Below are 12,045 nucleotides of genomic sequence, written 5' to 3'. Positions count from 1 at the left end.
AAATCAAAGTTTGAAGTTTTAACAAATCTTCATCAATCCCATACATTTCCACTTCAAAGCATTTGATCTAGTCACGGATCAGATGGTGTAAAAGTTGTTAGCACTGATTGTGTATCATACTGAGAATGGCTTAACCATGACCAGGTTCCCTAGAGAAAAAGTTGGCCATCCATCCACAGTCCTGCAGGGCAACATAATACCTTCCGGAAATTTCCAGGTATGGTGGGTGCTGCTTCCATGCAAACCACCCAACCATCTCCAAAAGCCCCAGTGATAACTGGAGTCAACCCAGACCTCAATCATTCATTCCACAGGCACATATTAGCTTCCTTCTATTAGGAACTGCCCAGGCCTGTTCTGGGCTTTTGAGATGCGTTGGTGAGCAATGTTTCCTGGCCTCAAGGACCATTCTTTCCATGAGACTTAGAACAGAAAGGTGAAAACAGGCAGAGTCTCCATTAGCAGGCAGTGGGAAGACAGACTCACATATCCCATAATAGAATGTGAACAATGGTTCACCAGCGGCAACATGGGAAAAAAATAAGAAGCGGTGGGTTCTATTGGGTACACGGAGTGAGATGTGACTGCCTGGCTCTAGAACCATGCCTAGACTCCCACAGGCAATAATCAAAACCCTTTGAATTCCTATTTTACGTTTCTATTTGCAGGAGAAAGAAAACCTTCTGGAATGGTCCCAGCTCAAAGACAAGGATCTCAGTCTGCAGGCCTGACCACACTCCTATTCACCGCAACACACTTGGAAACGTTGTCAGTGGAAATACGTTTTCTCTTTCCAATTGACAGGGCGAGGGAGGAAAACCCAGTAAACAGTGTGCTCCGTCCCGGGCTGTATCCCTGGAGCTGAATGCTATATGAATGAAACGCCCCTTGGGGAAAAGCCAGGGAGGAAACTGAACAGAGGGAGTTGCATGCGCTCCTGAGGGCTCTCATCTCAGGAAATAGCTCCAGGACAGAAACAGACTGCTGCTTTATTATTTTTTGGAGAAAGAAAAAAAGAACCTACCCTCTTTCCACTCTAAGATTGTGACACAGAACAGCTGCTGGAGACGTAAACCCCTTCAGAAGAAGCAAAAAGAACATTTGAGTTGCTTTCAGTGTTTTTTATTTTTTAAATATTTTTGGCCTGTTCGCCAAAGAGAATTCCCTCCCACACGACAACTGCTTGAACATCATTTGGGCCTCTTTTTTGTTTTTTTGTCCTGGCATTGCACACGTTTATTACTTAAATATGAAACATCTGTGTAATGTAGATTTACTACCCAGCCTGGAAGCATCCAAGAGACCTGTCTGGGTGCAGGAACGATTTGACTGCTTGATAACTGAGGGTTGTGAAGAACTGGGCTGATTTTTCTTGACTGAGGCCAGCAATACTGGAGCAGCTGATGCTGTGTGTCAGGTGCAAGGCTGACTGCAGTGTGGAGGATGGCAAGTCCCCACTGTTGCCAGCTGCACCCTCCCTGACCTGGGACCCCTTCTCCAGGCTCAGCTCTCACTCTCTACCACTGGACTCTCCACTCTGGCAATATGGAACTCTTTGCTGTTCTCTTGGGCACATGGTACTTTCTCGCTTCCCTGCCCTTCTCATGTTCTCACCCCTGCTAGGAATACCCCACCCTACCCCACCCTTCTCCTTAAAGTTTTCAGACTCATTTTTAGAGTTTTCCTCTCAGGAGTCCTTCCAGGGCCACCGGGGGCTGGCTGCACCCTTGGTGCCCCCACAACATTCCGTATTTTCCTGTCACTGTGCATATCACCAAGGTTTTTTAACACCTGTATCTGTATGTCTCTACCACTAAATTCTGAGCTACTTGAAGGAAGGCACTTCACTTCTTTCATCTTTGTATCTCCTGCTCTTAAGACAGGCCACTGGGCATAATAAAAATGTGATTTTTTCTAATGAATGAATGAATGGGTCTCACAAGACCAAAAAAATGTAACAGGTGAATCTTATGTAAATACATTTTATTCACATATCAGAAAGAATCTAAATAGACTGGAGAGCTAGGTCAGGACCCACTTGAAATAATAGGTTTGTTTCATGACCTGTTTCTAAATGAAAACTGTGTCCTTTTATTTACATAGCTATTACTGTCATCTTATCAAAGAAGCTCCCTACCCTATATGAATAGCAGCCCTCAACCCCCACCTCAACACCACATGCTTTGTGTATTACCTACCCCACCTTCATCCCATTAGAATTTAAGCTCCACCAGGGCAGGGATTGGGTCTAATTTCTTCAATGCTGTGTTCCTAGATCCTATACCAGTGCTGGCAGCAAGCTGACACAAATAATGGCTGAATGTACCATCACAAGTTAGAAAACTTGCACAAAACCATTAAGCCATTTGAGTTCTTTCAGAAGAGAGGAAAGTCTCGGCCCACCCTGCCTCCAGGCTGAGACCTGACTCCAGGCCTTCACCACCTTCTCCGAGCCTTTTCCAGTCTCATCCTCCAGGATACTCGTGATAAGAATGGCCCTGTCCGTGCAGAGGGGAGAGAAGGTAACTACTTGGTTTGTGGATGTTTGGGGTCTGATACATCACTTTAGAATTAGTTTTCTGTTTGACTCAGAGAGAGTTCTGCTCTTCATAGAGCATGTCTGCACTTTTTAAGCATGGTACCAGGGCTTAGTTCCATCCAGGCCTCACCAGGGTCAGCTGAGGTGGAACGATGCACAAAATCTAGGATAGGTTGGGGAGTGAGAATGACATTTCAGTCCAAGGTGGAAGAGAAGGAAAGCCCAAAGAGAAGGGGTCTTAAGCAAGGCTGGGTCCAGTTCACCTCATCTCCGACCCTGCTTGGCTGCATGTCTAGGTGATAACCTTGACACCATCTTCATCTTGGGTCACATGCTCTTAAAGGAAAGACTAAGTGTTTAGGTACATAACCCAGAAAATTACACTGTTAAAATTTTTACTTTTGCTCAAATAATACATTTCCATTACCAAACTTAAAATTTAAAAATACAAAAAAGTCTCAAATGAATGTAAAAAAATCACCTGAAGTCCTATCACCCAGAGACAGTTGATACTAATATTTTGTTTAACAGTCTTCTGAGTAGTATTAATGTATCTATACAAGTACAGATCTAATATAGACATGTGACAATAAGTTTACATTCATAATAGTCTCTAAATGCTGCTTTGTCATTTGTTTATTTTGTTGACAATTGGCATGATGCTATGGATACATTTCTACGTCAAATAGAGTTCTATATCATGAATTTTACAGATGCTTAATATTTAACTGCATGTCTGTTCCATGCTTTTCTTAATGAATCTCATTATTGCACACTTAATTTGTCCCCAATTTTTTGTCATTATAGAAATTCCTAAACATTTATTACAAAAGAAATTAAGTCTATGTATTAGTCTGGAAAATATGTTAAGCATGCTCAGAGAGATTTTTTTTAATTCTTAATAAATGTCTAAAAGTAGGATTGTTTGGCAAAAATAATGTGACTCTTCTGTATTTGAATACATTTTGACCAACCGCCATCCATAACACAGAGGGCAAAATTATACTCCCACAACGAAGGAAGTGTGTTTTAAATTTGACTTTACTCTCTATCCCTTACGTTAGCATCACAGATCAGGAACTATGGCTAAAAATCCAGAGTATGAAGATTGTACATAGGGAACACAAAAGCACAATAAAACTCTGGCAGAAAAACGTAGATTTTGCTTTCTTATTCTTTTTCCTTTGGAACCAAGTTTGCAAAATTTGCATAGATTTACAATGAGCATTTCTCATCATGTCAACAGCTTAGAATTCCCATCAATTTATATTAAAAGGATATCCTCTTGGCCTTGAATGCAAGAGAGAAAGAATTTGGCTGCCCGAAGGACAAGCCATTTAAAGGAAACTTGCTCCAAACGACAGCACCTTGGTGAAAGCTTAAAGACAACATATCGGAGTCGTCAAGGAAACATCTTTAATCAGCAATGGAAAGAGTTTGAATTTCTTTTTCTAAGTCTCAAGTTGAGCATCACCTCTTTCTGGAAACTTTCCCTGAACCTCCTGGCAAAATGAGATGGAGAGCCTCCACGTGATTTACTCTAACAGTGCACGTGGTAAATGTCCTGATGATTTCTGTGTATAAATCTGTTTTTGCCCCTGACTCAAGAGTTGCTTGAGAATAGAGATTGTGCCTTTTAAGATGGCCCATAAACATCTTATAGACATTTAACACTTTCGTTGACTAAATGAAAGAAAAAAAAACATGTGCATGAAATCAGGTTGGTAAGGACGATACTTATGTATGGTGCCTGAGTATATTCAAGGGGACAAAAATAGATTACTTGGGCAAGAAGAACCCTCACCTGTGATGATGTGTGTATAGATGCAACTCTGAGTTTATGCTTCTTTAATATTTCCTACAAATGGGACCATATCTCTTACCCTAAATCAATATGCATATCATATTGATGAATTTGTCTGTTCTCTTCAATTTTTTTCTTCTATTTGTCCATTTGCATAAAAAATGGTTTCTTTGTCTCATTCCTAGATTTGCAGAAATCTCACTTCTTTGACTAAGATTTCCAACATTACAGTAGTAAATATTTCTTCTTATTTTAAGTAGCTGGCACTTAAATCAGGTGATAATTCTAAGTCATGTGGCGATTGGCTCCCGCGCCTTAATCTGAATTCACCAACTCTTTCACCAAATTCACAAAGCAGTAACTCATAGCATAGTTAACATCTTGGTTTTCTTTTACGCCAACTTCACTGGTAATCATTACTCTAACATCTACTTGAACAAGTGGGCTGAAAATCATTCATATGCATTTTCTCGTTCTCTAAAGAAATCCCATCTCCTAATTAAACAGAGTACTTTCAGTTCTATATGACTTGACATCCCTCAACTAACCTATTTTGGAATACAAAAATGACTCATGTCATTATATTAGAAGAGTATATGGTTTTGCCTGTCCTCGAGTAGTAACTGGTATCTCCTATAAAAGAGAGAGAAAATCAGATGGTCTGCCTTGGCAATTTACCATTGTCTGCTTCACAGTAGCAGCGAGGAAATGAGAAGTGCTTCATAGATATTTTATGTGTTTCCTCCTTACCAGAAGCAAATTCTTTGTTGTCCCACCACTGGAATAGCACGGTCAAAATGAGCAGAAAGTTTTTGCCCCACAGGAATACACCAACATGTACATACTCTTATGTCCAGGAAGGTAGTCAGGAGAGAAGACAAAGGCCAGTCTTAAAAATCAAAATTTTCAGAAACTAACAATCTACTTTTTCTAATTAATCAGCTGTTGTGTAAAGGTTAACATTCAATAACACACTTTACAATAAAACTGGCTACAGTTTTGTGTTCGGATATCATTCCTCAAATCCTATATCTAATCATGAAATTCAACAAATGGCTGTATTTGGTCTTCAGATCTACCCCAATGCCATGAATTTATGGCTCCAAAAATAATTGAAAAAATAAATTAGGATTGTTTAAGTACTCTTCACTTTACAGTAAGGTATGTAGCAAAGGTTATGGTATATGACATTCTTGGCCCAGTTGAACCCAAGGAAGGGCTCCGAGACTAAATATGTCAACTCTAACCCATAATGTTTGTTACAAAAGAAATCCCTCCAGAGCCTAGAATTTTAAATTATTAACTTGCAACTCAGTCTGTGGAGCATGTCACATGTAATCTGGAATTTACATATGGTTCTGGTTCTTAAAGAGCTCTCTACAAAATAGAAAGATGCCACAAATACAGAGCTATTGAAAGAACAATTGAAGGGGACAGCATAGCTTTAATAACGCCCGTTTAAAAGAAAATTAAAGGACACTACCAGCCGCCTTAGGCCTCTCAAATCCCACAAGTAACTTCTTGGACTATGTCCGATTCTGATATTCACAGTGGACTTTCATTGGTTTCACTGTCCAAATTGTAGGGTTCAAATTCCTCAATATGACACTAAACAACTTGCTGTTTAGGGACTTTGCAAATTGACTGAATTTTGGAGCTGGAAGGAAATTAATCAGATCTGTTCATTTTTTCATTTGAATAAACTGAACCCAGAGAAGTTAAACATTTGGCAAAGTGATAAAGAACTCTGGAGCTGGACACCATGGGTTAACCTCCTTTAGCTCCAGGCTTGGACAGCTGGGGGCAAATTCCTTAAACTTTCAAAGTCTTAGTTACCTCAGCTATAAAAGATGGATCTAAAACCAACCCTTTCAGGATTAGCGAGGAGGATTATCTAAGATAAAAGTGCTTAGCAAAGTACCTTACACATCTGGTCAATAAATACCTATTATTTTTATTTACCACAGTACCTGGCAATTAGTAAGCATTCAACAAGTAGAAGTAATAGTGGTTTCTTAATAATGACCTTTTTTTTTCTTTTTTGCCTAAGGTGGCAGAAGTTATATATTTAAGTAGCAGAGCTAGAACCCAGATGGCTTGAGTTCTTCATCTCTTTTTTACAAGGACATGCATTTAAGTCATCAAAAAGAGTTCCCTTCCCATAATGAGCAGCAGGAGTGGAGAATTTCACAGTAGAAAAAAGCCACAATTTCTATCTGTTTTCATCATTGTTATGCAAAAAAGCTAAGATGTAAGTGAGCATTTTTCTTAGTAGAGAAGAAACTCATTGAAAGATTGCATAGCCCAAATGGGGAAATGTGGCAGCGTCTTCAGTTAAACCAAAGTCTTTTTGATATAAATGTCAGTCTTTTGTGGAATAACAATTTAGGCACCAGATATGAACACAAGGAAGCAGTAGGCTGCCATGAAAATCATTTCAAGGTAGTTTTTTTTATTTGTGTTTATTTTAGTTTGTTTCTGTCTTGCCTTTAGAGCAGTGCTTCCCAAAATATAAATGTATGTAAGACTCAACTAGGGACCATGTTATAGAAAAGAGCCTGATTCAATTGGTCTGAGCAAGGCCTGCGATTCTGTATTTCTAATGCGTTCCCACATACTGCTGGTCAGAGGACAACACGGATAATTGTAACGAGACAGTTTGAGAAGCAAAGCCTACCAAAGAATAAGCAGTAGCAAAATCAAAAAAGACATCTGGACCTCAGGCTGAACAGAAGATCAATTTTTATCGTACTTGCATCACAAGCCCGCCCAGGGAGAATGGAAAGCTGTACCTCTGAAGCCACCAGCCAGGTGATGGTCCCATCTGACGAGTCTTCCTGCTTTTCCTAAGAAGTTGTGGTTTTAGTTATATAGCCTGTTATATTAAAAAACTAGCATTGCTGTTTCCGCCTATAAACTGAATTCATTTTGGTCTAAGAATCATACCAAGCACCAGAAAACAGAGAGTGATTTGCATTACATTCTTCACAATTTTAAAGGATTCAAATCTTTTGGAAATTCTTTGTACTATTTTTTGCAACTTTTAAAAATAGTAGTTTAATATTAAATTAGAATGGCAATGGTCTTGCTTTTTTTTTAAACTTTTAATTGTGGGAACAAATGCACAACTCAAATTTCCCATTTTAACCACTTTCTAGTATGCAATTCATAATTATTAATTAAATCGTCATATTATACTACCATCCCCAACATCCATTATCAAAATATTTTCATCACTCCAAGCAGAAACTCTAAACCCATTAAGCAGTAATTCACCATCTCCTCTCCCAGCTCCTGGTAACTTCTACTTTCTACTTCTATGGCTTTTCTTATTCTAGGTATTTCATATAAGCGACATCACAGTATATTTGTCTTTTCCTGTCTGGCTTGTTTCACTTAACGTGATATTGTCATCTGTGTTATTGCGCGTATCAGAACCCTTTTTATGGCTGAATAATATTCCATTGTATCAAAACACCACATTTTGCTTATCCATTTGTCAGCTGATGTCCTTTTTGTATATTTTTTATGCACCTGAAGTTATTTCAAAATGACAAGTTAAAAGGGGGAAATTTTCAAGAAAGTCTCAGCTTTCAGGATTCTTTGCTTTTCTGCATTTCTTGAGAAGAATGATTTACTATATTTTCCTCTACGAAGGATATTTTCCTAACATTTGTCCTAAAAGTTTGCCAGCACCAGCACTCGGTTGGCTGGAACACCAAATCCACTCTCTTCCCTTTCGGAGAAGAAAGTTATCAGAAACTACTTCTCTTAGTACTCGAGATCCTTTTTTTTTTTAAACCTCACCTGAGCTCCCAGACCACTCAGGCACTCTGCAGCACCATTCTAATACGTGGCTATGTTGTCTTTTACTTTTAAACATTTTTCAGGTAAAATTTTGACGTGCAAACTAATATGTGTTAGATTAACACCTGGAACTTACATATTGCTTCCTCGGTAGCCCTTTCACCACCCACCGCGAACCAGAGACTCTAGAGCTATTTGTCACCGTGAGGGAGCAAGGGAGGGATTTGCTGGTCCAGCCAACCACACCTCGCAGCCTTTCACCAAGGCCTGCCTCTTCTTAGCAACGAACGAATCCTGGACCATAGATTTCTTTTTGAGAAATAGACCCCATCCTCCCTGTTCAGCCAGACGAGCAAACCTTTGATCTCACCAACAAATCCAGCCTCAAGTGTTTAAGTGCCTCCAAGATACTGAGGTTTCTATGAAAGACAACTCAGACCACAAGCACTGGGCTCACACTCCTTGGGCGTAACCACGGTCCCACCACTTATTCAATCGGCCCTAACACTACCCTTCTCAACAGGGACGCCAACAGCGCACTCCTCAAAGATGTCAGCGAGGATTAAGGAAGTCGTCCCTGCAAAGCACCTAGCAAAGAACCTGGAAGGCACCTGGTGCTCAGTAAACATCAAGGATTATATCCTTCCGCAGTGAAGTGAGAAAGCCATATGCAGAGAATCAGCTAGATTAGAAAGCTGAGCAGCAACAAGGCTATAAGGAGTAAGGAGGCAAAAAAAGAAAAAAAGAAAAAAGAGCTAGTGTTGAATATCTCGGTTTCCCCAGGATGGAAGAAACCTACAAGATTTGCGTCAAATGCCCTCAGAGACATACCACTAAATTGCTGCAGGCCATATTTGTTTTTCTCAAATACTAAATAGTTTTGAATTTCCATGAAAGAAAGAGACAGAGGCAGAGAGGAAGAGAGGATAAGAGAGAAGGAGAGAGCGAGAAAGGGGGAAGGGAGGGAGGGAGGGTAGTAGGGAAAGAGGGAAGCAAGGAGGGAGGGAGGGAGGGAGGCCACAGACACCCCAGCTCTAGGAAATAACCATCCCTTCTGTGGTTTGATATGAATAATTGGGGATTCAAATGGGTAATTAGAAAAGGATAGTTGCTGTGGGAAACAGATCTGTTCAACAATAAAGAATATTATGAGGTACAATAGAACCTGAATTATCAGTAAGGAATTCGCCAAGGCATTGAACCTCTAAGTGCAATAAAGAGAAACCTAAGGGCCAATGATTTGTTTCCATAGTATCTCCTGCCCTCCCCTAGGGCCTGCACCCATGCACCCTGTTTGTTATAATATTACTTCTTCCGCCCCACTTCCTTACTGACGCTTTTGTTTTGTAAAGCTCTATGCTATTTCTTTCTATTCTCTCATCTTTGTGAAACAGGCGGGGCACATGTGGTTGTTCACATTTTAGAGATGAAGAAAATGAGGCACAGCCAGGTTCAATAGCTCATTCTCAGTTAAACAGCTAATCTGGGGCAGGCCATGGTGGCTCAGTGGCAGAGTTCTTGCCTGCCACGGTGGAGACCCGGGTTCGATTCCCAGTGCTGGTCCATGCCAAAAAAAAAAAAAAGCTAATCTGTAACAGAGCCCCAAATGCCCATCTACCACTCCAGACTCCAAACCCAGCACTGGTTCCGGCTCTGGCCACACTCGCCTTTGAACCCCATCGTGGTCTCCTGCTGGTAGTGGGTCCGGTGCGACTGTCCAAGGCCACAGATGGCCAGACATTGAAGGACTCCAGCCCCTAACCCCCCTCTCCCAGGCTTTACTCTTTGAACTCTCTGCCTCTCCACCATCTTGCACCTTAGCGCAAGGAGCGTGTAAATGTCAAAGTAACCTCTCAGTAGGTTCCAACTCAGCCTCCCACTTCCTCAACAGTGGAACCAGCAGGGATGAGGCTGCCCAGCTGCCCTCGCTGTGTTATTTCCCTACAGAGTTGGTGAAGATGGAAGTTGCTGATTTACATGTAGAAGCAGCCAGTTTCTTCAAATATTAATATTAACCACTACCCACTGAACGCATGAGAAGACCTTTTCATCTTCAAAGTTCTTTGCAGTCATTAATGCATTAGCTGTCCCTTCCCTCCTCTGTAAGAACAGTACCAGTAGCGACCCAGCAGCTCCCAGTGCATCACACATGCCTGCAGGAACGAAAGGGTTTTCTGTTTAGATAAAGAAGAGGCGATGCAGTCCGGAACCACAGCTGATGAAAGAGCTGAAGCATCAGTAATTTTACAAATCAAATGGAGCTGCCAGATTATCACTGTAGAATCTGTATTTCCTGTTGTTTAACAAACATCTTTTTTTCCAGTTGCACAGAGGCAGAATGAAAAAGAAAAAATGACCTTGAGAATTAAAAAAAAAGAAAGAAAAACTTTGTCCACAAAGTAATAAGGAAAATTTACAATCAAATGCTTTGAGCTCAGTGACCCAGCATCTTTTTTGAGCAGTTTACCCACCTAAATGCTACTTTAAGAGGAGGTCGCAGAGGAATTTTTACAGTAGTTGAGAAGCGACTTGCAGAGTGGATGAAAAACTGAGTGGCGAAGAGTCGCCATCCGCAGATCCTGTTTCTCCTAAGCAGCTACTGAAGTCCGGCTTTCCAGTCGCAGACAGAAATGCCCCCCTGAGTCTGAGACACACCCTCCCTCCAACTACAGTCCAAAGGATTATCAAACCCTTGGAGAACTGTCAGAATCAGAATGGGGAAAACACCAAAAAGGTGAGTTTGACTTGCAAGATTCCAACATTTATTAATTGTCCTCTCCATGAAAGCAATTCATTAAGCTTCACTATGCAAAAAGAGAGAGAGAGAGAGAGAGAGAGAGAGAGAGAGAGAAACAATAGGCTTGCTAGGAATGAAAGAGAAAAAGAGAAAGAAATTTCAATCTTTTAACTGTGGCTTCATTTCTTTGGAACTGCTCTGATGCACTAAGAAAGAATCCTGAGTTTCTGACAAGTAAGCTGCAAGTAACTAAACCGTGAAGGATTTGGCTTTTATAAAGACAGGAAGACAGTGAAACATGGTCTTGATTTCAGGTTATTCGGACAAGGTTAGGAACTATTTTCTGAAAATAGTCATGAAATAAACAATTGAATGGTAAATAAAGCACAATGCGAAAAGAAAACCAGGTTTTATCCTGAAAGTCCTCGTCAACGTACCCTTTAATTCCACAGAGTGGGGGGGAAAATGAAAAAGGAGAATGGGCTCAAAAGTTTTAGGCAGAAACTCACACCTCACTTACTACTTTGCTGGAGAGACAGAGTGAAGAGTAGATCCTGAGTGAGCTTCCCTCACGGTCCGTGGTCTCTTTCCAACTACCTGCGGGAACCCTCTACTCCGGAGCTAAAGAGGAGGCGAAGACCATAATGTTTCTAATAGAGCTGCCTCCTTAAATTGGGGGGTGTGGTCAAACCAGGGAAAGCTGGAAAAATGCAGTCTTCGTTAGTTCCTGGCACCGCGCGCACAGGGACAGGCGCTGTGGTCTAGAGGGAAGAATCAAGCGGCATTTCTGGCTGTGGTTAACATCAAATACACCTTATTTCCTAGCCCTCAAATTCTGCTGCAATTAAATATACCTCACCCGGGGGTGGGAAGAAAAAGAGGGAGATGCCGAGAAGGCAACCAGCTCAGGAGGAAAAGGCTGTTATCATTGGCTAATGCATTCGATTTACTCTCTACTGAATGTGTCCGTATTCAAGCTTTTCAAATTTCTTGATTTTCTCAATGGAGTCCCTGCTGAATCTAGCCGGGGGATAGGAGGGCTATAAAACCAGGTCAGAAAGACCTGTTCCTTTTCTCTGTTAAGTGGCGGGCACGCAGGATGCCTACACTCAGTCACCTCTCCAGCCTCTTGCTTGTTTCTCTCAACCTGATGTGAAA

General features: G+C 41.0%; 1 protein-coding gene and 1 long non-coding RNA gene across 4 annotated transcripts in view; one reads left to right on the top strand and one right to left on the bottom strand.

The window, feature by feature from the left end:
• Positions 1 to 11,611, bottom strand: part of ETS1 (ETS proto-oncogene 1, transcription factor) — a 128,974-nt gene extending 117,363 nt beyond the window's left edge. The window contains exon 1 of one of the 3 annotated variants that reach the window (XM_077112467.1): positions 11,408 to 11,611. The gene's annotated coding sequence lies outside the window, so the exon portion shown is untranslated. Of the gene's footprint in view, positions 1 to 11,398 lie in introns of all 3 variants that reach the window. The other 2 variants (XM_077112463.1, XM_077112464.1) reach the window with 2 other exon arrangements.
• On the top strand, positions 531 to 9,084 carry LOC143643164 (uncharacterized). The gene is made up of 3 exons (XR_013156165.1): positions 531 to 1,577; positions 2,276 to 2,522; positions 8,674 to 9,084. It is a non-coding gene; the product is annotated as an uncharacterized LOC143643164 (long non-coding RNA).
• Positions 11,612 to 12,045: the final 434 nt, after the last annotated feature.

The sequence above is a fragment of the Tamandua tetradactyla genome, chromosome 8 (genome assembly GCF_023851605.1).
Source record: "Tamandua tetradactyla isolate mTamTet1 chromosome 8, mTamTet1.pri, whole genome shotgun sequence".
Taxonomy (NCBI): Eukaryota; Metazoa; Chordata; class Mammalia; order Pilosa; family Myrmecophagidae; genus Tamandua; species Tamandua tetradactyla.
Note: the sequence above shows the minus strand (reverse complement) of the source record. Positions and strands in the feature narration are given on the sequence as shown.